The sequence below is a fragment of the Aedes aegypti genome, chromosome 3 (assembly GCF_002204515.2).
Source record: "Aedes aegypti strain LVP_AGWG chromosome 3, AaegL5.0 Primary Assembly, whole genome shotgun sequence".
NCBI lineage: Eukaryota > Metazoa > Arthropoda > Insecta > Diptera > Culicidae > Aedes > Aedes aegypti.
In genome coordinates, this window is record NC_035109.1 from 124,123,664 (window position 1) to 124,146,973 (window position 23,310).

The 23,310-nt window shown below is 34.7% G+C and overlaps 1 protein-coding gene across 14 annotated transcripts in view; it reads left to right on the plus strand.

Moving 5' to 3' along the window:
- The first annotated feature begins 5,377 nt into the window (after window positions 1-5,377).
- LOC5575783 overlaps window positions 5,378-23,310 on the plus strand; it is a 336,132-nt gene continuing 318,199 nt past the window's right edge. Inside the window, exons 1-4 of one of the 14 annotated variants that reach the window (XM_021855895.1) lie at window positions 5,378-6,030; window positions 18,245-18,445; window positions 18,554-18,613; window positions 19,190-19,439. The gene's annotated coding sequence lies outside the window, so the exon portion shown is untranslated. Of the gene's footprint in view, window positions 6,046-18,244; window positions 18,614-19,079; window positions 19,440-23,310 lie in introns of those variants that run through there. The other 13 variants (XM_021855896.1, XM_021855903.1, XM_021855898.1 and 10 more) reach the window with 13 other exon arrangements.

Below are 23,310 nucleotides of genomic sequence, written 5' to 3' on the forward strand. Positions count from 1 at the left end.
TGACACTTCTTCTTCTTCTTTCTGGCGTTACGTCCCAACTGGGACAAAGCCTGCTTCTCAGATTAGTGTTCTTATGAGCACTTCCACAGTTATTAACTGAGAGCTTTCTTTGCCGATTGACCATTTTTGCATGTGTATATCGTGTGGCAGGTACGAAGATACTCTATGCCCTGGGAATCGAGAAAATTTCCTTTACGAAAAGATCCTCGACCAGCGGGATTCGAACCCACGACCCTCAGCATGGTCATGCTGAATAGCTGCGCGTTTACCGCTACGGCTATCTGGGCCCCTAACTACTTACTTTGAAAAATCATAACTGAAGAACGAAGCATCATAAAAACAAAGTTTTTTTTTTATGAAAATGAAAGCAAATTTTCTCAGGAGTAAAAAAAATAACTGGAAAAAGTTTTCCACCGTTGAGAAAATTCGTAAAGAAAAGCCGGAAAAACTATGCTCCAACTCGTGGAAAATTTTCAAAAAAATATTTTTGAGAAGGTAATTTCATAAGCTTTAATCGCTGAAATTTTTGACGTGTACTTTTTTTTTCGTTCTTGAGTTATGGTCAATTTTGTAGAAAATGACCATATAAGCCTTTTCTTTGAAAACCCATATTTCAATCGAAGCATCGGAAAAACAAAGATTTTTTTATCAAATCAATTGCAAATTTTCTAAAACATCTGAAAAAAAGATATGGGACTCGTTTTAATTAGGTATAAGTCGGAATGGATGATATTTTTCATGAAAAATTACACCGCTAAGAAAAACTGAAAAAAAAAATGTTTCTGCCTCAATTTTTCATTACACTGAAAAGGGATTCTTTCTTTTCTATGGAACAAATAAGATTATTATTTTTTTAATTTTATTTATTCAATTATTCAGTATATAACTTACATTTTCGTCTTACTACTACCTTTTTGATTCATATTACGGACAGCTTTTAATTCCGGACACTCTTCTTTGTATGGGAAACATTTCACACGAAATGTTTCAATTTTTGCCGTTCAAAAGTTCGCACTTTTGTAGCTCGTTTAATTATGCTATTTTCATCGATATCTTTGAAAATTAATGTTTCTCAACTGCATTACACGTTTGTTTAGTTGTTTAGCGATGTCAATTGATGATTTGATTTCTCGATTTATGATTTTCATGAGCTGTCCGGAATTTGAATCAAAGTGTCCGGAATTCAAGGCAAGAGTGAGGAAGCGTCCGGAATAAGAATCATGGAAAGTCCACACATTCGTATTTATTTAAAATTATTCACGTTGCAAAATTAAAATCTTCGCTCACAATTCGAAAGCTAAGTGTGTTCAAGGCTCGATAATGCGAAGGATTCATACAAACTGATTTATTCTATATGCTTTTTGATCAGTTTTACTCCACTGAGTCCTTAAGTGTCCGTAATATGAATCAAAACGGTATCTATTTTTCAACCGGGAAGATTGTCTTCGGTTGCTAACACCAGAAGATTTTCATTTGTTTGTAGTATTAAGAACAAAACATGCTGTATTTTCTTGGTTTTCATGTACATCTAATATTTGAAGTATTGTAAAAACGTTTCTAAAAAGTATTCAACAAGCCTGCCTGTGTGATTTAAGACAGGATTGAGCAGCACATAAACGTAACAAACATTTAGTTTGTCTGCGTATGTCCGAGAAAATTACAAATGAATCACGGCATTGGCTTAGAATGCTAAAAATGCGTAAATTGTATTTTAAAAAAATCCAAAAGTTAAGTTCACGAACAAATGCTCAAGGTTTCTTAAAGCAGGACATTTAGAAAGTTTGAACCTTATTTTTGGATTGAACAAGAGGTTTGAACTTCAGCCAAATATATCGCTTAATTTTAAAATGAAATGTCGTTCTTGAAGTGATATCAAAGTTTAAAACATTTGACAATTGCCCTGGATTTCAAAATATTACGCTATTTTTTGTAATAGTAGTTTGGCGTTGGATCTATTAGTGGATTTTAGACTTGTTAATTATTCATTACAGCAGGTTTTCAAACTCATTTCAGCACCGTTTTTGATGCGTACTTGATAATGAATTATCGTTACCGTCATCCGGGGTAACATTGATCATTTTTTTAGTTTTTCTTAAATTTTTCATTTCACAATACAAATGTTACAAGTTTCATATTTTTAAAACAAGTACTGGCACCCAACGCTCCTAGCTATGTACTTTATTTTGTTTTTCGAAAGATTTAAACATGTTTAAATAAATGTTTTAAGTGATTTTTTGATTCAGCTGATATGGGGTAACATTGATCACCCAAGTAAACATCGTTCGCTAATATTGGAAATGTCGTTACTTACTAAAATCAGGGCCCCTGAAGCCGAATATGAAAACCAAACTCTTACAAGTCATTTACTTTTTGAGTTATTTCAAAATTAAAAACACATTGAACCACGTAATACGCCTAAAAGTAGGCAATTTCCTCAGGAAATTATACATTCGTAATAGTATTTAGTTATTGTCGCCTAAATGAATAAACTTATGAAAGATTTGACAACGGAATCGTTTTCGGCGATGCCATTTTTAGTAACACTCGCATTTTCCTTATTCACATCGTCTGCAGAACTCATGTGAGACATGAATTTTCGGTAGTGTCAGTGAAAATTATAGAAATCATTGTTTCAAAAAGTTGACAAATTTGCGCATGAACTAAACGCAATTTTTGCAAAAACCTTAATTATCATTAGTTTATGAATATACGAAAGAGGGGCACCATTCATGGTTCGAAAATGCTTCATCAATAAATCTTTATTTGAACGTTTAACAAGATGAGTCATCCCAATCAATGTTACCCCGCTGATCAATGTTACCCCGGATTACGGTACTAACACATGAAAACTATTGGCCCAAAATGAACATGAATACGAACTGATTGTCTTTAGAACATATAAGGTACATTATTTTTGTCTGCTTAAAAATGTCATGTATCTCATCAAACTTCAAGAGTTACTTGAGATGATTCTGAGTTACTGAGACAATATAAAATTACTAGAGCGCGTTAATACAGCTCGGGTTAATTTCGATTGTTGTCATAGAGGGCGTTAAGATGCAGCTGATCTAAAATTTACTCAAGGGATTTATACAGCTTGACAATTTTTATTCATACCATACAGAGCGTTGATATGCATATGATCTACATGGAATTAGGTCAATACACTTCAGAGCGTTGATAAAGTTTGAAATATTTAACTGATGCCCTACAGGGCGACGAGATGCAGCCGATCTACATATAATAAAATCAAATTACTCCAGAACGTTGTGTAGCATATCAAATTACCCAATAATTAAGTAAGTATTAAACATATTAAAGTTGACACTGCTTTGAATTTTCAGCTTATGTCCTCAGGTCTGACCTAAATGAGACATGATCACACTTCATGACTTTAATGAAGCTTAACAATTTTGATTGATGCCATAAAGGGCGTTAATATGCAGCTGATCTGGTCACATAAATCCAGTGCCTTGATACAGCTTGAAATGTTCAAATGATACAGTGTTAAGATGCAAATACACCTATCAACACCTATGTACGTCTTCACATTCAAATATTGTAACTAAACTTTTATGTTCTAAACGATTGCTCATATTATTCAATACGTTGTTCAAATGAAGTAGAGCTCATTTTGAAGTGAAAATCTTTGAAACTTAGGTAAATCTATAAAAAATACCACTCTTTCAATGATTTTTTTTTGCTATAAAATGCAGTGTGTCGAACAATAATGTACAATTTTCTGATAGATCGATTGTTACAACGATATTCGTGAGCACTGACAAAGTTTTGATCGGCACGTATTTAGTTAACAGCAGGAGCAGTTTTTGACGTTTTTCAGTTAAATCGTTTGAGCATAATTTAAAAACGTTTCTTAGATGTTATAATTTCTCAAGGTAAATTAGATTTTTTTCTGAACAATGAAAAAAAAATAATTCAAAACTTGTGTTTTAGGGGCCTTCCTTAGCCGAGTGGTTAGAGTCCACGGCTACAAAGCAAAACCATGCTGAAGGTGTCTGGGTTCGATTCCCGGCCAGTCCAGTATCTTTTCGTAATGGAAATTTCCATAACATCCCTGGGCGTAGAGTATCATCGTACCTGCCACACGATGTACGAATGCGAAAATGGTAGCTTTGGCAAAGAAAGCTCTCAGTTAATAACTGTGGAAGTGCTCATAAGAACACTAAGCTGAGAAGCAGGCTCTGTCCCAGTGAGGACGTTAATGCCAAGGAGAATTTAAACAAGGCACTTTATTGTACAACTACCTAACATACATCATACATACACCTCCACATCTTCGATGTTATATCGATATTTAATTTTCTATGAATTTATATTCAAATTATACGCAAAATATATATTCCTACTTGGTATTTTTTATGATAAAAATTATACATAACTTTTATGAGTAGAAAGCCTCTATATAATTTTTCCCAAAATATATACTATTGTTTTTATTATATTAAATCAGGTATATGTTGCAATGATGGGAATAACATTTGTGCTATCGAACTCTGAAATAAGGTTTGGTATTAAAATGATAAATCAATTCAATAATTATACTTATTTTCCACTAAAGAATTATCTATGGACATATTGAGAGCCAAACTGAGAGAAATTGGAAAAAAATTTTGGTTCCGAATTTGTTATAATTGCTATGCCAACATAGATTTTATAGTATATGATAGGTACCGATACCCACTCGCAACAACGCTAAAACTAATTATAAGTTTTCAAAATTTATTCAGCATTCACAGTTCTCGTTTTCAAAGAAATTTTATTGAAGAAAAAGTACGCTACTATTTGACTTACTGGACTTTATAGTGAAAAAAACATTGTTAAAGTGGTATTTTTTCATAATTCTGCTTCAGCTTCAAATATTTTCACTTATTAACTATACAAATGTACTCTACTACATCTGAACAATGCAATGAAGGATTTGATCAATCATACCAAGCATTTAAATTTAGTTTTAAATGTACAACATTTTAATGTTGATAGGTGTAAGGATGTGGAATTGGGTAAATTTCAGACACGATTTTAATACTTCTCCTTTATTACATAGATAAAAGTTAACGGAAACAGTTTATGATTGCCGAACTGTAGTTGACGTTTATGATCTTCATTATTGACCACTACCAACTTGATGTGAAAACAGTGCCCAGTACGCAAATTAATTTGAGTCACGCTTCTTTTTGTACAACCCAATTCTATGTTCCCGCCAAATGAAATAAAACAAACAATTCCGACAGCACTGCCGTCCGCTCGGGAAAACTCGGAAACGAGCGTAAATTTTCCCCTCTCCAGCATGCGAACTTCGAACGCTTCCTGAAAGGCAAGAACAGAACGACAGTCTAACTTGTTGCAGCTTTCCACTTTCGTCGACAGCGAGCAGGAAACGATCCGCCAGACCAGCTCGAGAGCGTTACTACTTCCCTAACGAGGATTCACATTCAGTTTTAGTTCAACCACCGGTCGCTTCGCATTGTTCAGCCGTCGTCGCGTTCGGGCGCTTTGGAACTGGATTACAGTTTTTTTTTGCCGAGCTAATCTGTTTCGGTTTGATTGTTTGCAACAAAAAAACGAGGACAACAAAAAATCGCCAACAGTTGCACAGGATAACGGCACAAATCGGGGGAGTCGTCGGTCGTCGCCGCGGTCCGTTCGGCCACATCAAAAAGGGAGAGAGTGAGAGTGAAGAGGGATGGTGGAGTCGCATGGTTTGTGGTGACCGAGAGAATGATGAAGTGTGTACATAAAGTATCGGGCTTTCGGTGAAGCTTCGCGGGGTCTTGCCGCCGGCGGGGGTTGTGCTCGTGATAATAGAAATGCCCGTTCAGGGGTTTAACCAATTTCATGGACGTCACCCACATTCATCCATTGAAAGCGAAGTTAAACGCCCAGGTGCGGTACCATCGCAGTGAAGTGAAATCGCCCGGTGCTGCTGCAGTGCTGCTGATCTTTCCCACGGCAGAATATCGTAAAACGGGGTATCTTTGATAGTGCAGGTCCCACGATTTACTAAGTGAAGTAAGAAAATTTCTGGTAATGAATTAAGCTGAACCCATATAAATGCTGACAGTATGAGTATAACACGTTATGTCGGAGCTATTTTCTTTAGAATGATAGTATTTCAACATTTAAGAAGAGCTTACGTACAATCCATTTTACTATCAATAATTGATACAGTTTATCCTTGGAAGCCTAGTGAAAGAAAACCTTATTTAATCTAGTTATAGAAGAGCTTGAATTCGATCTCAAATCTTTGATAGCGAAAAGCAAGCTCACAAGTTTTCCTTTTGTTTTGATAAAAATCAGATATTAACATACAGAGTATTTCCAGCAAAAAACGCAAATAAAATGGTGTTTTCAGATCAAATGTAACCGAAATTTTGTGCATGCATTAAAAGCTATTATATGACATTTCCCGCAAAAATTTGGTAAAATTGTTTTGACTAAGTCTTTGAATGACATGTCAAATAAAAGGATATTTAAAAATCGAAAATTTTCAACTAAAAACGAAGCATTTGATAAAAATGGTATTTATGGTTGGTTGATGAATTGGACCCTTTAACAAAAATGTATTATGTATTTGTATGAACGGCAATTTTTTTTTCGCCGCTCGCTGTAACTCTCATGGATTAGTTTTTAATCTCTCATTTGCCATTTTCGTCATTAAAGTCTTACAGAGCTGATAAGCATTTATTTTTATTGTAATACATAAGATATACTGTGAGGACGGACCTGGTGTAGTGGTTAGAATAAACGCGATCGAATCTCATCTCCGAGATAGTCACTATAAATTTCAGTGACGGCTTCGTTCAGAAGGGAAGTAAAGCCGTTGGTCATACATCTACTTTAGCAGAGAAAATGGTTGTTATACTCGTTTAATCAGATTCCTACCATTTATAGCAGAGTTTCCCAAACGATGGTCAATGGACCCCCAGTGGGCCGTGATGGTCCTTCAGGAGTTCTACAAAGCCATAAAAGTCGTAGCATGTAGCCTGAGATATTATCATGGGCTATAGCTACGCGTCGGTCCCCCAAGGAACTTCGAAATATCTCAGTTGACCAATGATTCAATATTCCCAGATTCTAAAACTGCAGGAGTTTTTTGAGAACTTGTGAAATAATGGTGCAAATATATCGAGAAACAAAAAAGTTATCGTGGTTAGAATATTTTTATTGCGGTAAAATATGAAGGTACCGGTAGAGGGGTTGAATAATAATATGGGTCATTTTAAAAAGTAATTCGCAATTCTCCATGGCATTTTATTGCTATAAACTTCAAATATTTCGAAAATGACCACTTCTATAGACGAAATCATGATATTCATTATGGTTCACGATAGTTTCAAGATTTATATTTGATCATCATAATGAATTTACATTGACAAAAACACAACAAGACAAGAGAACCGTCCCACGATACATCCCAAGCCCCAAGTTTCGAACTTCTAACTTGTCGTGAAAGTATGACAAGATGTAGAAGCTAAACAGAGTCAATATAAACATTGTTTATAACATTATTGAGTTGGCCCCTTATACTTAATGGTAAGGGCTCAAAAAAAATAAAATTTCAGTGTTTATGCCTATAGGAGAAGAGTCCTACAGGCTTTTCAAAAAACAGAACAACATTTTGGAAACTGACCAGAAGTTGTTCTTTGAAGAACCTTTTACTAAAAATTTCTCCATCGTAAAATTTTGGCTCATTAAAGCTATCAAAAATATATGGTGAAAATTTGAAAAATATATGAAGTGAAGTAGTTGTTAAATTTGAAATTTGAATTTTGTATTTGAATTTTTTGTAGCATAAAATATCATATCTTTTTTTGTGTATATATTTTTTTCTTGTATGCCAATCAATTCCCAAAAACTCATAGGCCATTTTCAGAAGTTATTCGATTACATTTTACAGTTTTATTTTTTTTATAGGACATGGAATTCGTCATGACTATTACGCAAAGGAAAAAATGATTAAACGCTAGAGAGCATATTGAAACATTCATTTATTTTTCAAACATCCACCATCGAGTTTTTTTTTTCATTTTTGTTAGTTTTATGGCGCATATTTTGCAAAATATTCTAGGATGGTTTATCAGTGCTTACAATTAATGATTGGCTCTGTACAGATGTTCAAGAATAAGATTCAAATTGGGTATAAAATATATATATATTTTTATATTTTGGTGTAAAATTTGCAATAACTTGAGAACTGTCAGACGGAAACAATATTACAAAATTCAAAGGATGTCTGTCGTAGAGTAGAATCAGTTTCTGATATAAAATTTGTAAACAGTTTGGTGTTTCGTTCTGCTTCGCATATTATCGAAAATCAAAAAAAAATCGTTCCTAAAGTATATTTTCAAGCATTGCACCATCCTAACCTATGTAACTAAACTTTGGACTAGACTTCAACTTTCTTAGCTAAACTAAGACTGACTACACATATCAAGATGTGAATTAGTGAAGATCCATAAAGAATCAACTAGAAGTTTGGCTGGGATTGGTTATAATCTACTTCAGTGTGCATAATTCAGTGCTCCTATTTATACACGGTCAATAACGGTGATCTATTTGGCATAAAGTCGTTTGGCATAATAGTCGTTATTCTTATAGTTATTGTCGTTATTAGTTATTGCTAATAGTATTTTATTATTTATCCACAAATTACCTTTCTTTCAAATATTAATTCTTCTTCTGAGTTGCGTTATTGGAATAAATTTTTGCACTGAATATTTTGATATATTTTGCACAAATTACCCTTCTTTTAAACATTGGTTGTTCTTTCTAAATATGATGCAACCATAATTATAGGTATACAAACTGTTCATTTCAATTTTAAATAAATTGCGCCTTCTTTTAAACATAGGCCATTCTTTGGAACTATATTTTTTGGACATTTTTGTTTCCTATTGATGTAAGGGCGGCAATCGATGACATTGATCTGCTCAAGTTATCAACGAAATGAGAAATCGATTACTGCACTTACTCCAATGATTTTGAACGCAAATTTTGATGCTCTTTTCTATTATGCCGCAATTATTTTTGGCATCAAATCTTCTGTTGTTTTAATCATACATTTTGCCTTCCTTTAAAAATAGGCTATTCTTTATGGAGTTAAAAGAAACAAAAATAGTTAAGCTATAAGTTAAACAATTTTATATTTTACTGTTTTATCAATTCTATTGGTAATAGATGGTGTTTTCAATTTACACTTAAAAAATTAAAATTAATTATGTATCGTTCAAAAATGTTGTTTTTAACGTTTTCTTTTACAAATGTGTGGTTTATTCGAGTTATGTGATAAGATTTCGTATTTTGTTAAAGCCTTAAACCTTTTAAACAAGAAATAATCTGCTATCGTATATAGGCTATTTTTGCATTATGCTGCAATAATAGATTTTTGGGTTAGAGCTCTTGATATTTTGCAAGTAAATGTTCTCTTGTTTACCAAGTAATTTTCATCAAGTGTTACGTCCCAACTGGAGCATCCGCAACGAAATGTTCTTTGATCGTCCCCTTTATTATTATCTGCTATCTGTCTTCACCAATTCACAACAAGCTCAAAGATTCTCAATTATCTGGGATGTGGAGAAAATTATTATTCTGAAAAGACCATTCACCACGTTGCGAGTTTAATTTAGTTATGCTCTCTTATGTCACAACAATTTTCGACATCCATGTTATGGTTAATCTCTGAACGAACATCACGCTTGTTGGCTACCCCCCAAAAAAATTGCTATGGGCTCATTGGTGTTGATCTCAGTAAAAGCTTCAAAAACTGCCGATATTTATTCTAAATCACTCATTATGCCAAACGACCATTATGCCAAATGACCATTATGCCAAACGGCGGTACTATCGTCAACAACTGCGCCAGCCACGTCCTTGCAGTCAGGTGGGATTGGGGGAAGGAATGTTAGTGTGTAAACTTTGCTATTTGGAGACCGTGTGTGTACCTCTGCATCTTTTCAATGATTACAGGGAGGGATATTTGTTAATGAGAAAGATCATTGGGTCACATGATTCACTTTTATAAGCAAGTAGACCATGATAAACAAATATTTGTGAGATACAGTCATGCTAATAAATAACATATTTTCAATTAAGGTACCCCGGGGCAAGTGGGACCTAAAAAAACGATAGTTCAAACAAATTTGTTCAATATAATTTTCAAACGTCGAGATTTTTCAAATCCCACAACACAATCACATTTTGGCAACATATTTGCTGGTGTGTACATAAAACTGATTGAATAATTTCGAAATTGTAAAATTCTTAGAAGAAAGTATTGAAATGAGCCATTAGACGCAGTTGCCTCACTAAACGGGGCAGGTGGGACATATCCAGTTTCATGCGTTAATTCACATCAAGAAGTCAACCATTACAATAATAGGATAGATAAATCATAGATTTCAAATTTTGAGTACATTTTTGATGTACATATGGGACGCTTTAGGAAGAAAACGTCTATTTAATAATGTGTTACTTCGTACTTAATTTTAATTGAATATTCTTTAATAAAAGCGTAAGGACAAATAAAACATGTTTAAAATATATCATTTATAAGTTATTTATTACAAAGTAGTACAGGAACTTTCAATAATTGACGAAATTATAAATATGTTCTGTTATTATTTATATGCATGGCAGAAAACCACTTAATGGGATGGAATTGTTTTCCGTAACTACTAAATTAAGTAGAAATAACAAATAAAGTTCAATTAAAATAGAAAAATAATCGTTCTCATGATTCATTTCTAATTTCATCTCTGTCTAAGTACAATTTGAATTCGTATTTCAAAAATAGAAAATAAATAAAAAATATAGAAGAATTACACATTTCTTCTCCCTCTTGGGCAATTACGTTATTTGGTCGGTGTTCGTTCAGACAAACTGGACCAAGTGATTTTTAATGATTCTAGGCAAATGTACCCCAAACGTTTAGAATAACAAAAAACTTGCCTCATTTGCTGTAATATTGGAACTAAACTGTTTGATAAGGCATCTGTATAAAAACGGAACCAAAATGATGAAAATTGATGGGGTGCTAAAAATTTTATTACAAGGTAAAAATATCATCTAGTCCGGTCTGTCTTAACACCGACCATTTGTGATTATTCTTTATTAATAAAAATCATTTGTTTGTATGTTATAGTGCTACTCTCTAGGAAAATGTTTGAAACGGGTAAGAAAAGTTTTGATTCTGATTTTTGTTTTGATAGGTCCCACTTACCCCGGGTATAAAGATATTTTGGGGTAAATTAGACTATCGAAAATTTCATATGAAATGAAATCAAAAAACCGGTTTTTCGTTAGCAGCTTGTTATAATACTTAAAATTGTAGCTTACTGATGGAAATTTGATTTAAAACATTTATTTTTTACGAGTCTATGCAAGACGTGAAATGTGTCACAATTTATCTTGCAAGATGAGAATGGCGCTGAATTGACAACTGTTCCATGAATTGCATGGTAATAAAATAACAATATTGTTTGTACTTAATACATTTCTTGTCATTGTATCTTCAACTTTCTAGATGAATACCCCCATAAAAAACTTTTCCTAAGCGAGCTATGAAGGAACGCCTCATTTACCCTGGATTCTCACTTGCCCCGGGGTTTGTTAATATGAAAAAAAATCAAGTGTAAGAAAATAATGTCGACACTTACAGTGATATGGGGGGTACCGTAGCCTCGAGGTTACGCTTTCGCCTCGCCAAGCGGAAGGTCATGGCTTCGATTCCCAATCCCCCACACAAAAACTCCTTCCAGCCACCAGAAGACGCCGCACGAAGGACCGTGTTTTGGGGAACACAACCATCCTTCGTCAGTAGCGGATGGTGACTGAGACACACTGACCTTCTTTGTAGGCTGTTGCCTCACACGACACGGAAACATGGCAAAATGAACCACCGCACACCAATGGACTTCGATATGGATATGGATTGGGGCCCAGATAGCCGTAGTGGTAAACGCGCAGCTATTCAGCAAGACCAAACTGAGGGTCGTGGGTTTGAATCTTTTCGGGTTGGAAATTTTCTCGACTTCCCAGGGCATAGAGTATCTTCGTACCTGCCACACGATATACGCATGCAAAAATGGTCATTGGCATAGTAAGCTCTCAGTTAATAACTGTGGAAGTGCTCATAAGAACACTAAGCTGAGAAACAGGCTTTGTCCCAGTGGGGACGTAACGCCAGAAAGAAGAAGAAGAATGGATTGGACCAACAGCAGCACTCTCCTCTACCTGCTCGGTACTAGAGGAATAGCAATATGAACTATAACTATAGATTGATACTCGGCATAGTAGTGGCCAAGAGCACGGAGTGCTTATCAAATAAAAGTAAGGGAAAAAAACTTACAGTGACGAACCATTCAAAGTTTTTTCAAATTCAAAAATAAGAGTAAAGAGAAAGAGGTGTTTGGAAAACAATATGTGGAACATAAATAATTTATGAATCAGATTTTATGCCGACAATCATAGTGACGAACCATTCATAGTTTAGAGATTAAATATGCACTCATATGCACATATTTTACAGACTTTTGTTTTTTTCTTCGAGTATGCTTTTTCCCAGTAGTCCATGTAATTTTCTGAGAGTTTTGCTAAGACATCACTTAGATGAAACGCACGAGTTTTAAGTTTTAAATTTTCAAATCTCGACAGACAGCGTTGTCCAGAAAATTGAGCAAAATATTGACACATGATTAAATTTTCATTCAATCAGGAAAAGGTAGCGTCTACGCTATTTTTGTTTTGAGGTGTTGTTGCTCTGCAGCGTGAAATATGCAACGCCCTGTCATTAACTAAATTGACAGGGATTAAATAAATATATTCATTTCTACTACAAATACGATTGTTTCATAATGAAACTATTCAAAAAACGTTATAATAAATCGATATCTAGATTATTTAAGGAGTTTTTGGCTCTCAGTCTTTAATCATTAATTGAAACAGTTTTTCTCTACTTTCGGACATTCCAGCAACTGTATTTTGCCTTCTCCAATGGGAAAACTGAAAATCTACGACATGTTGTATACAGTCGACTCTCCACAACTCGATGTTCTATAACTCGATATACTCTATAACTCGATGGATTTTTCGGTCCCTTCAAATTTCCATAAATCGTGCTATCCATAAGTCGATATTCCTATAACTCGATATCTCCACTAGTCGATGTCACGTGGGAGGAAAATTTCTCTCCATAACTCGATATCTATTTTAAAATCTTTCTTTTTTGGGGAAACGTGAACTAACTCTTATTTGGAGATGAAAAAATACTTGCAAGTTTTAATAAAAGTTTAAAAACATGAATATTAAAAAAAAATATTGTCAGTCAAAATAATGTGATTTTTCGAGCATTTCGAAAAAAGCTTTCAAATAATAGTTTGTAAAGTACAATCAACAAAAAAATATTACTTTCTTTCAGAGGTGATCATTTACGTATTAGAAATACACAAATTTGTTCCTTCGATTTTGTGATTTTTTGTTTTGCTACATTCTATAACTTGAATATCGAGTTATGGAGAGTAGACTGTAATTGGTTTACAGAGTTCTCGTTTTGTACTTTCCCTACTAGTGATCTGTTTTTCGTCAATAATCTTTGTCTTAACGTATGTCCGTCTATCTGTCGTATCCGTTTCACTTTTTAGTTAAGAAACTGTTTAAAACATATAATTTTGTAACAGTCAACTCTTCCTTACTCGATATTTGGTATCTCGATATCGATTTAGAGAACCATTGTAAAAGTTGGTTTTCATGACTAACTTGATAGTCCCTTGGATCACAGTTGCACTGGATTTGTATTCTGTAACTCGATACCTCCCTTAATCGATGGTCCCTTCAATTTCGAGTTATGGAGAGTTGTTTCTATAATTTTAACATGTCATTGAAAGCATTTCACGAACTTTGATCTATCACCGATCGTTCTAGGTGCACTTTGCTATGTATACTGCAGGGTTTTGTGGGTTTGTCCATGTAACGAAGAAATAAATGCAAACAAATAAGCAAATACATATAGAAGGACTAAATACAAATTGTGCCGAAATTTTAAATCATATACATACAGCCATTCCATGAAAAACCGATCTAGTGGGTCACCGAATTCCTTGAAAATTTGCTATTTTGTTCCTTATCCGATATAAGGATAGAGTAAGGTAGGGCAAAAGTTCAACTTTAGTGCTATGATCAAAGTTTACAGAAAAACAATAGCAGTTGGAACAAAATAAATACCATACAGTGAACTTACAACATATTGGCTATAATTTTGCTGAACATACTTGTGCCAAAATATTTAACCATTTTTAGTTATAACAGTTTCAAAATTGATTGTCTTAAACGAACTTTTGCCCCACCGGTGGGGCAAGAGCTCGAATCTAGTGTGGGGCGAAAATTCGTTGTCTAAAACACTAAATATTGATACTTTTATGACAGGCATACTGTATACCAGCCGTAAACTTATGTTTGCCGGAAAATACACACTAAATTTTTATCAAAAATTTACCCAAAACGGAGTTAATTTTAATACACCCAGAAATAGCAGTTTTTCGCAAAACTAAGTGAAAATGTAAAATTTTGGTGACATTTTTCACACGATCAGGCAAATTTCGCTAAATTTGAAGATAATATGTGGATTTTGGGCAATTTGAATTTTTTTTCCTTGATTTTATACATGGGTCGAACTTTTGCCCCGCTGATTCGAACTTTTGCCCCACTATGGGCCAAAAACTGCTTCCAAGCATTTATGCAAAAACTAATACACCTCAAAGCATCTTTATGGTAGGCCTAAAAACACCCTTACCTAAAATATTGAAAAAGATTTTATCTTTATTTGGTTCCGTAAAACAAAAGTTTGACCGAAAATTATACCATTCACGTCAAAAAACAACAAATAGCCATAACTTTTCCAAATCTCAACCGATTTTTATGATATTTGGAGTAAAAGTCTCCTACTTGAATAGCATTCGAACCACCATGACATTTATAAGTTTTGTCTTGAATTGAGTTTGAAATCTTAAAAAGAAACTCTTACCCCACTCGAACTTTTGCCCCACTTTACTCTACATGTGTTTTTGGATTTATTTTATTAGTGACAATTTCCCAAATACGGTGACCAGAAAATCACGACTTTGCAAAACTTTTATTAATTAAGAAATCATAACCTTTGAACCGCTTGACCGATTTTCAATTTTCTTGGACGAAATGAAAGCTAAAAATTTTGACTTTTCGAGAAAAATATAAAATTTAAAAAATTGTTCTTTTACATGAAAAAAAAAATAAAATTTTCGTTTTTTTCATGTTTTGAAAGCATTGGGACAAAAGGGGCTATAGCTGAGCTCAATTTTTTCAGAAAATTTTACATTCACTCTAATTTTTCAGCGTTGTAATTTTTTTTTTAGTTTTTGAGATATATTTTTTTTTAAATAAAAATAAAGGTCATCTTTTAACGGCACACACTGTGGGTCTCAGCGCACAAATTTTTTTATTTAAAAAAAATCATAATTTTTGAACAGCTCAACCGATTTCAAATCTTTTTTTATGCGATGATTTTTTTTATGTGAAAGAATATAAAAATTTCTAATTTTCTTGGAAATTTTTATATATTTTTTCATGTGAATTAAGAAGAGAACTCGGAACTCGGTGACTCACTTGATTGGTTTTTACAAGGAATGGCATACAGTCACAACAGAGAAACAGACATAGAAACACCAACATAACCGTACAGTGTACAGAACATAATGCACCTAGAACGAACAGTGATAAATCAAAATAAGTACAGTGACAGTACTATAATAGTATTTTGTTATACATATGTATATGTTTTAAACCATTTCTTAATACTTCAGTCATCGCGCTGTTGTAGTTTGTACATCACAGTTAGAACAACATCTTTTTTTTCGTGCACTGCATCAGCATGGTTTTTCTGATGGTTGGTTGGTTTGACTTTATTAACGAGATTTTTAGCCCTGGGCTAGTTCATCTCGGGACCAACGGCTTTACTTCCCTTCCAAAGGAAGTCGTCACTATAACTTTTTACGTCATAAGTGACTATGTCGGGGATGGGATTCGATCCCAGGTCCTCGGCGTGAGAGGCGAGTGTTCTAACCACTACACCAGGTCCGTCCCCCCTGGTTTTTCTGATGCAAAACCGTGCGACGACCGGTACGTTAACTAAACAGTGATACAAATACGATAAACAGACATTACTGACGAAACACAGTTCACCAGTAAGTAAAGTACGAGACGAGAACTCTGTGAATAAACTACAGTGATCCCTCCATGAGTCGATGTTCCATGACTCGATATCGACTCATGGAACCATACTGGAAACAAAATTTCATGGTTACTATGATGGTCCCTTCAAACAGCATTCCAAAGGATTGCTGTTCCATGACTCGATATTGAGTCGATGGTCCCTTCAATATCGACTCATGGAGGTTTCACTGTATATATACAATGCCCACACAGTTACGGATCACTTTGGCGTTAATCATCGGATAACTCACTCAAAACATAAACGTTGACGTAAAACTTATTTTTCCCATGTCATACTATTTGTCTTCTACCATTTGTAATGTTAAGCACAACATTCAACCACTAAATAACGGTGTTTTTGACAAATGTTCAGTTGGTACCACTAGCTATCATTATATGGTCGTTTTCTGTAAGAAGTGCATTCATAAGCTCCCACAGGTGGTAAAATTCAAATGTTATAGTGTAAAACATGCTCGTTCGTATAGTATAAAACATGCTCGTTCACTTTAGTACAAATTCATGTTTGGAAAACATTTTTCTTGATTGTTGATTCAAAATACCGAATATTAGCACTTCTAATTAGTGATCCATATTATGGGCTAGGAAATGATTTAATTCCGCTTCTAAGCTTATCTTTGACAGATACGCGTATTTCGACTACCACTTGCAGTCTTCTTCAGTGTCAGTTACTCGTATTCACTGAAGAAGACTGCAAGTGGTAGTCGAAATACGCGTATCTGTCAAAGATAAGCATTTAGGAGCGAAATTAAAAGGTACACGGTACTCCATCCACTTTTAAATTTCTCTTTTGAGATTCTGCTCAGAGGATTCGAACATTAATAAGAGAGGAAATGATTGTTTACCACGGTTATAGATCATTTCCAAATAATGTAGATTTCTGCCATTTTAAGCATTGGATTCGACATTTTCAGACAATAGCACTTAGGATAAAACTCATAAAACATCAAGGTTTGTAAATTCCATTTTTTGTCAGAAAAAAATGAGTGAAAAACTTGGTGAGGAGCGAAAACAATTCATGTCTCAGTTACTACAATGCAGTATAACAGAAAAAGCATTGAGTTGAAAATCTCTTGATTTTTCACACTGATCCGTAATATATCACAATTTGATCCATAATATGGTTTTCAGAAACCGATACAATTTTTAATTTTTATGCAATCCTAAGTAAATATTACCTTCAAAATAGTTTACTAACCGAAGTTCCAATTTGAAACGATCCAATTCGTGCTTTTAAAATACAATTTTACATTGTCCATGTTGTTTTATTCAATTGTATAGGTTGGACTCCAAACTATTTGAACCATAACTGTGGGGTCATGGTACAACATGTAACAAATTTTCAGTTCCTCAATGAAAAAGATAAAGTACAGTTTCAGAAATGTCGGATAGCAGAAAAGAACTGTTTTAATTAAGAATTATAAACTTAAACCAACATCTATACATTTGCACCTAAATTATCAAAACCAAAATTTGAATTAAAAAAAACTATACTGCCCATAACTGCATATTTGTCAGATTCTACAGATTGACGATTTCGAGTTAATACCGTAGAGCGTCATCAAATAATAAACACTTCCGATCAACTCTTTGAAATAAGTGAGATTGTTCTAGAAAATTCGGAAAGAATACCAAGTAGTTTTGTCACATTGGTAATTGTAATCGCAAAAATAGTCACACTGAGATTATACATGAGCCTCGTAATGTAGTAGCAATGATAGTTCTATAAGATTTTTTTCTGACTTTTCTTCCAATATTCGATATGAGCTGTACAAAATTTCAGCCTCAAATAAGCACTTTCGAATTCTTGATATTTTAAAGAAATTTAAGTTTCTTTCCATTTGCCATGAGATGCACACTTGGTATTCCATTTACTCAATGCCTACTTTTGTCGAATGTTACAACTATGTAGTTATGGGCAGTACCTATAGATCTATTCAAATTGAATCATCATATAATTTTCAAGGCGACTAAGATGCCAGTGCTTATTTTAAAAATGTTAAAAATAGAACAGAGTGTAGAACTATTCAAATTTCTTTTCAAATAAAACAATCAAAGCTATCCCGTTTCACGGTATCTACGTTGGATGGACGGTGACGAAGAAGTGTTCTTTTTTTTGTGCCGAAGAAAAATCCACGGAGGGAAAACGAAAACGGGACGGTTAGAGGTTTGTTTTTGTTGCGCTCTTTGTAACTCGTGCTCGGTTTGTGGAGCTAAGAATTAAAGGCTGTTGTTTTGTTTTACCTCCTCCGGCCGGTGTGTGTGGTGGAAAAAGCGGTTACTGTTGCTTTTCATCGCTTTTATGCTGCAGTCAGTCAGTGAGTGTAAAACTACGGTGAGTTGAGTAAGAGAAATGTTCGTCATCCCAGACAACCAGAAATCGCATGGAAGTTCACGTTACAACTCGTTTATTCATACTAATTACATCAAACTCGCAAAACACCGTTGATAAACTCGTCAGATTGATGAGTTTCCTCGCATAAAATACTTCTTTTCTGGGTTCATTTGTACATTTTGTTTCGTCTCGTACACTCGTACAAGGTAAGTCGAATTAATCCGTAGCAGCTGTCAAATCAACGTTTGTTATCATAAGTTAAGTCGCATGAGATCACTAGTTAGTTCGGTAGCAAATTTTTACACTCGCATTGTATGTTATTATTCATCACATAATATATGCACGCATATCGCCTCCACTTTTTTACGTAGAAGGCCTTTTCGCGACATCTTATAAGTGAAATTTTGCACATACAAAGCCTCCAGGTGATTTCGTTATACGTACATTTTGGTTATCTGGGATGTGCTACTTTGGAAGCTGGTGCCATTTGCGTGGTCGGGTGATTGATGTATGGATTACCGTGGCTTACTAAGGTTTTTTTTTTCGGTGTTTGTGTGTGCTGTTGCTGGTGGGAAGGACAAAGGCCACAAATTCATCATTCTACCCGGCAAACATTGCCAAGGTGACACACTACGTGATGGGGCTATCGCATCCGATGTATCGTTGTCGGAAGAGTAGCCCAACAAGCAATACAACCGAGAGCATGGACACACAACACCTGGGTTTCAGACACGAGTATATCAAGTGGTGATAATCTGCTTTCGTGCAGCAGAAGTACAAGACTCGAGTGAAAGTACTCGACTCTACAGGAATAGTACGTTTACAGGCGAGTATAAATAGATACAGAATGTGTTGTTCAATAGGAAGCACGAAGATAAGCTTTATAAAGTTGACATTCACTCTCTGAAAGTTTATTGTTTTGCACGTAGGTATTGAGTTTGAACAAAAGTCACGACATTTTTTGAAAATAACGTTGAGTTATTCTAGCGATACATGATACGAAAAATGTTAATACTTATTTAAGTTTTCAGAGGTTCAAAATTATCTTTATTTTATTATTACGATAAACAATACTTCGAGTCTGTTTCAAATATTTATGAAACAAACCGATTTATTAGGACTTTTTTCAACACGATGTACTTTAAAATTAATTCCGATTAATTAATGAGTTATTTTCACATAACAATGTTAGATTCAAAATAAACTGTAGTTTTAGGAGTAAAAAAAATAGTTTTTCAAACAAGAAGCAATTTGTTACATCTTATATTTTCTTAACATCGTAGAACAGTAGCTGAACGATACACAGATAACCAATTACGATTTCAATTGTCATTAAAAAAAAATATACATAGCATAAGCAAGGTGTTCATTTTATAAAATGAAAAGTTCTCAATATTCAGTCTCATCTTAAGGTAATGCACAGGGCACATCAATTTTCATAGGGAATCGTTCCATATGCTGCAAGATAACTAGTGTCATATGGAAGTTTATGTGATTTTTATACTACTTGACCCAGTTATCACTCGAAATACATATATCATCTTTATATCATATATACATGTACATCTATCCACTTAATTCCACAACTTTGGTTTCCAATACTAAATAGAAAGCTATATGAAATGGGAGTGAAAAAAAGTATTGGACTGTTGAAAACTTCTTACATTGCAGTGAGAGCTTTTCCGATCTACCGTGCATCGTCGTGTGCCATACGATACGACATAAGAAACATGGAGAGTTGGTATGTTTGACAAACTGATTGAAAGTATTTTTTCATCTCAGCTACAACTCGTCAAACAGCAGGAATGGTTGGAAGATCATCACATCAAATTCTCGCTGTACGTACCAGTTTCGTTTCACTAGTAGAATGCTGGATCCGATCCTTATTCTTCTATCAAAGTATAGAGTGAAGTAATGTTAAAGTTCGAACTTAGTAAAATAATCTATATTCAAAAAAAATAGCATTTGAAAACAAACAAAACACAGCGAATTTACCGTTTTGATTCATATTACGGACAGCTTCAAATTCCGGACACTCTACTTTGTATGGGAAACATTTCACACGAAATGTTTCAATTATTGCCGTTCAAAAGTTCTCAATTTCAAGGCTTATTTTAGTAAGCTTTTTCCATAAATATCTTTGAAAATGTATAATGCCCAACTACCTTAGATGTCTCTTTAGTGGTTTGACGATTTCAATTGATGATTTGACTGTTCCATTATTGATTATCATGAGCTGTCTGGAATTCGAATCAAAGTGTCCGGAATATGAGGCAAAAGTAAGGAAGCGTCCGGAATAAGAATCATGAAAAGGCCACACATTTTGATTTATTTTAAATTATTCAAGTTGCGGAAGCGTATTTTTTACCCACCATTCGAAAGTTAAGGGCTTTCTACGCTTGATAACGCTAAAGAATCATACAAAATTATTTATTTTGTATGCTCTATGCAGTGTTATACTTCACTGAGGCCTTAAGTGTCCGTAATATGAATCAAAACGGTACATCATATTCACTTCAATTTTTCTGAACAAACTTATGTCAAAATATTTAATTACGGCAGTTTTAAAATTTATAATCAAAAACGAGCTTTTGCCTTACCCGTAGAGCAAGAGTGATACACAAGTATCAGGAAAAAATTCGCTGGATAAAATAAATTATAACAAAAGTATTAGTCAGACATATTTTTTACCTGCTATAGAGTCGGATTTGCATAAAAGGTTTTTTTTTGCGAAACAAAAAAAAGTGGTAACTTTTTTCACGCGTTCTGGCAAACATCGCAGAATTCATTGCTAACTATACTAGTCTAAGTGGTCCCAACCTGAGAGGGAGGCACAGATATTACATACGAAATAAGAAACAACATTTTTTTAAATTGCAAGATAATTCCGGCTTGCCAAAGACTATCGAGGCAGGCTTTTAAATAAAAAATTCCGAACAAACATTGGAAAAGGGCCACAGTTTTATATGCGTTTGATTTCTATTTTCATTGAAAACAGTAAAAAGATGCGTTTTCCAATTTTTATATTGAATCAGCATAAAAGGCGCTCTCGTGACATTACATTACCGCTCGTTCAAAGCTCGCTCCTTTTCAATCCGCTCTCGGTTCAGCTCTTCAAGCTACTTTTGCTCCTCTTCCAGGCATTGTAGCTCGCGATCTACTCTGGCACTGCGAATACTGGATGTACTAGGAAAACCGCTAACCTGACTTGGTGCTTGTTCTGCAGCTCGCGTAGCTAACCTCCGTTTTGTCCATCATAGATGTAATGATGAAACCCTCCGAAACTGAAGAATGACTCGACGAGTTATCACCCCCCGGGTTGAGGTTAGCACTCGCGTGCTTAGCCCTCGTCTGTGACCGGGTTTGTCGCACATTCGGCTGCGAACTCATCTCGTGAATCGGTCGAATTCTTTAAGAATGTTGGGATAGATATATGTGATGAGAGTTCTACCAGCAATGACCAATAAGTCCAAATTTGGTGAACAGCTTAAAGCTATAAAGGATTTTATTTTCAGTATTAGTTCAGTAATAAATTTATGGGTTTACTTACAATTCGGTCTCCGTACTGAAGTTTAATCTATCTACAACACAAATTCAAATGTAATTCCTTAGCCTGTAAGTAGCTTAATTTGTAAGTTTTAATGTAATTTTAAGTAAAAATAATATTTCATTTATTGTAGGGTAATTTTAGTAATTTAATAACGGTTATCAACAATTCGAGCCTATTCACTATCGCTTTTTTGTTTACTGTTGTTTTTGGCCGTCATCGTATCCGACCGCTTGTAGTTGTCAGATGATCGAAGTAGAGCAGGTAGTTGCTCACTGTTGCTCATCACAGAGGTGCTCGGTACGAGGGGTTGTTGTAGCGAACAGATCTGCTAGTTTATTTTTTGATCTTAATGATTTGGCGGAACGTCATATTTGTTGTTATACACAGCAAAAATTTGTGAATATTAAGCAGCACGCAATTTGGACATCAACGGAAAATTGTGGCAGGCATTTGAAAATTACAAGCGTTAGCCAACAGCTGAAGCATATATGACCATCTGTCAACCAATCAGGGCCCTTCCAACTATATTTCAGTTAAATGCGCTAGAAATTTACATGAATCTGCCACAAAACAAATCCAGCCACGCTCAACAATCATGCGACCGAGAGAACGCTCCGCATTGTTGACTGCTCTTTCAATCACTTCTCGATGAAACCGCCAACCATCGAAGCAATTCTGTGATACACTCAGTTTACGCAGAACGTGTTCAACTTTCGTCAGCCACCTACTAAGGTGGTAAGACAGCCGAGAGAGCTTGTTTGTGTAGTTGTCGCTCCATAGGTCGCGAGTTCACATCCCGTTTAGAACTTTTTTTATATATTCATCTAGTTTGGTAGCTAATTATAGCTCATTTTCAAACCAGCAGCAATGTAATTTTAAGATCGCACGGAGTCCTTTTGTTACATTCGACTCGCTATAATTTTAGAGGTTTCGTTCGTACTGTGTATAAGTGCTCCAAGAGAATAATTGCCTGCCTGTCTACAGAAACAGTAGTCGATGGCGATGGAATCCTTTAACAAACTCGGTGCAGGATCTATTCAGAAGGCTTCTGATTCCTTTGAAGACCCTTGAGATGGCAATTACTCATTTCAAGGCAGTCCTAGTATGGCGGGTATCCTTTGTCCAAAGAATGGCCTTTTGATGGAGG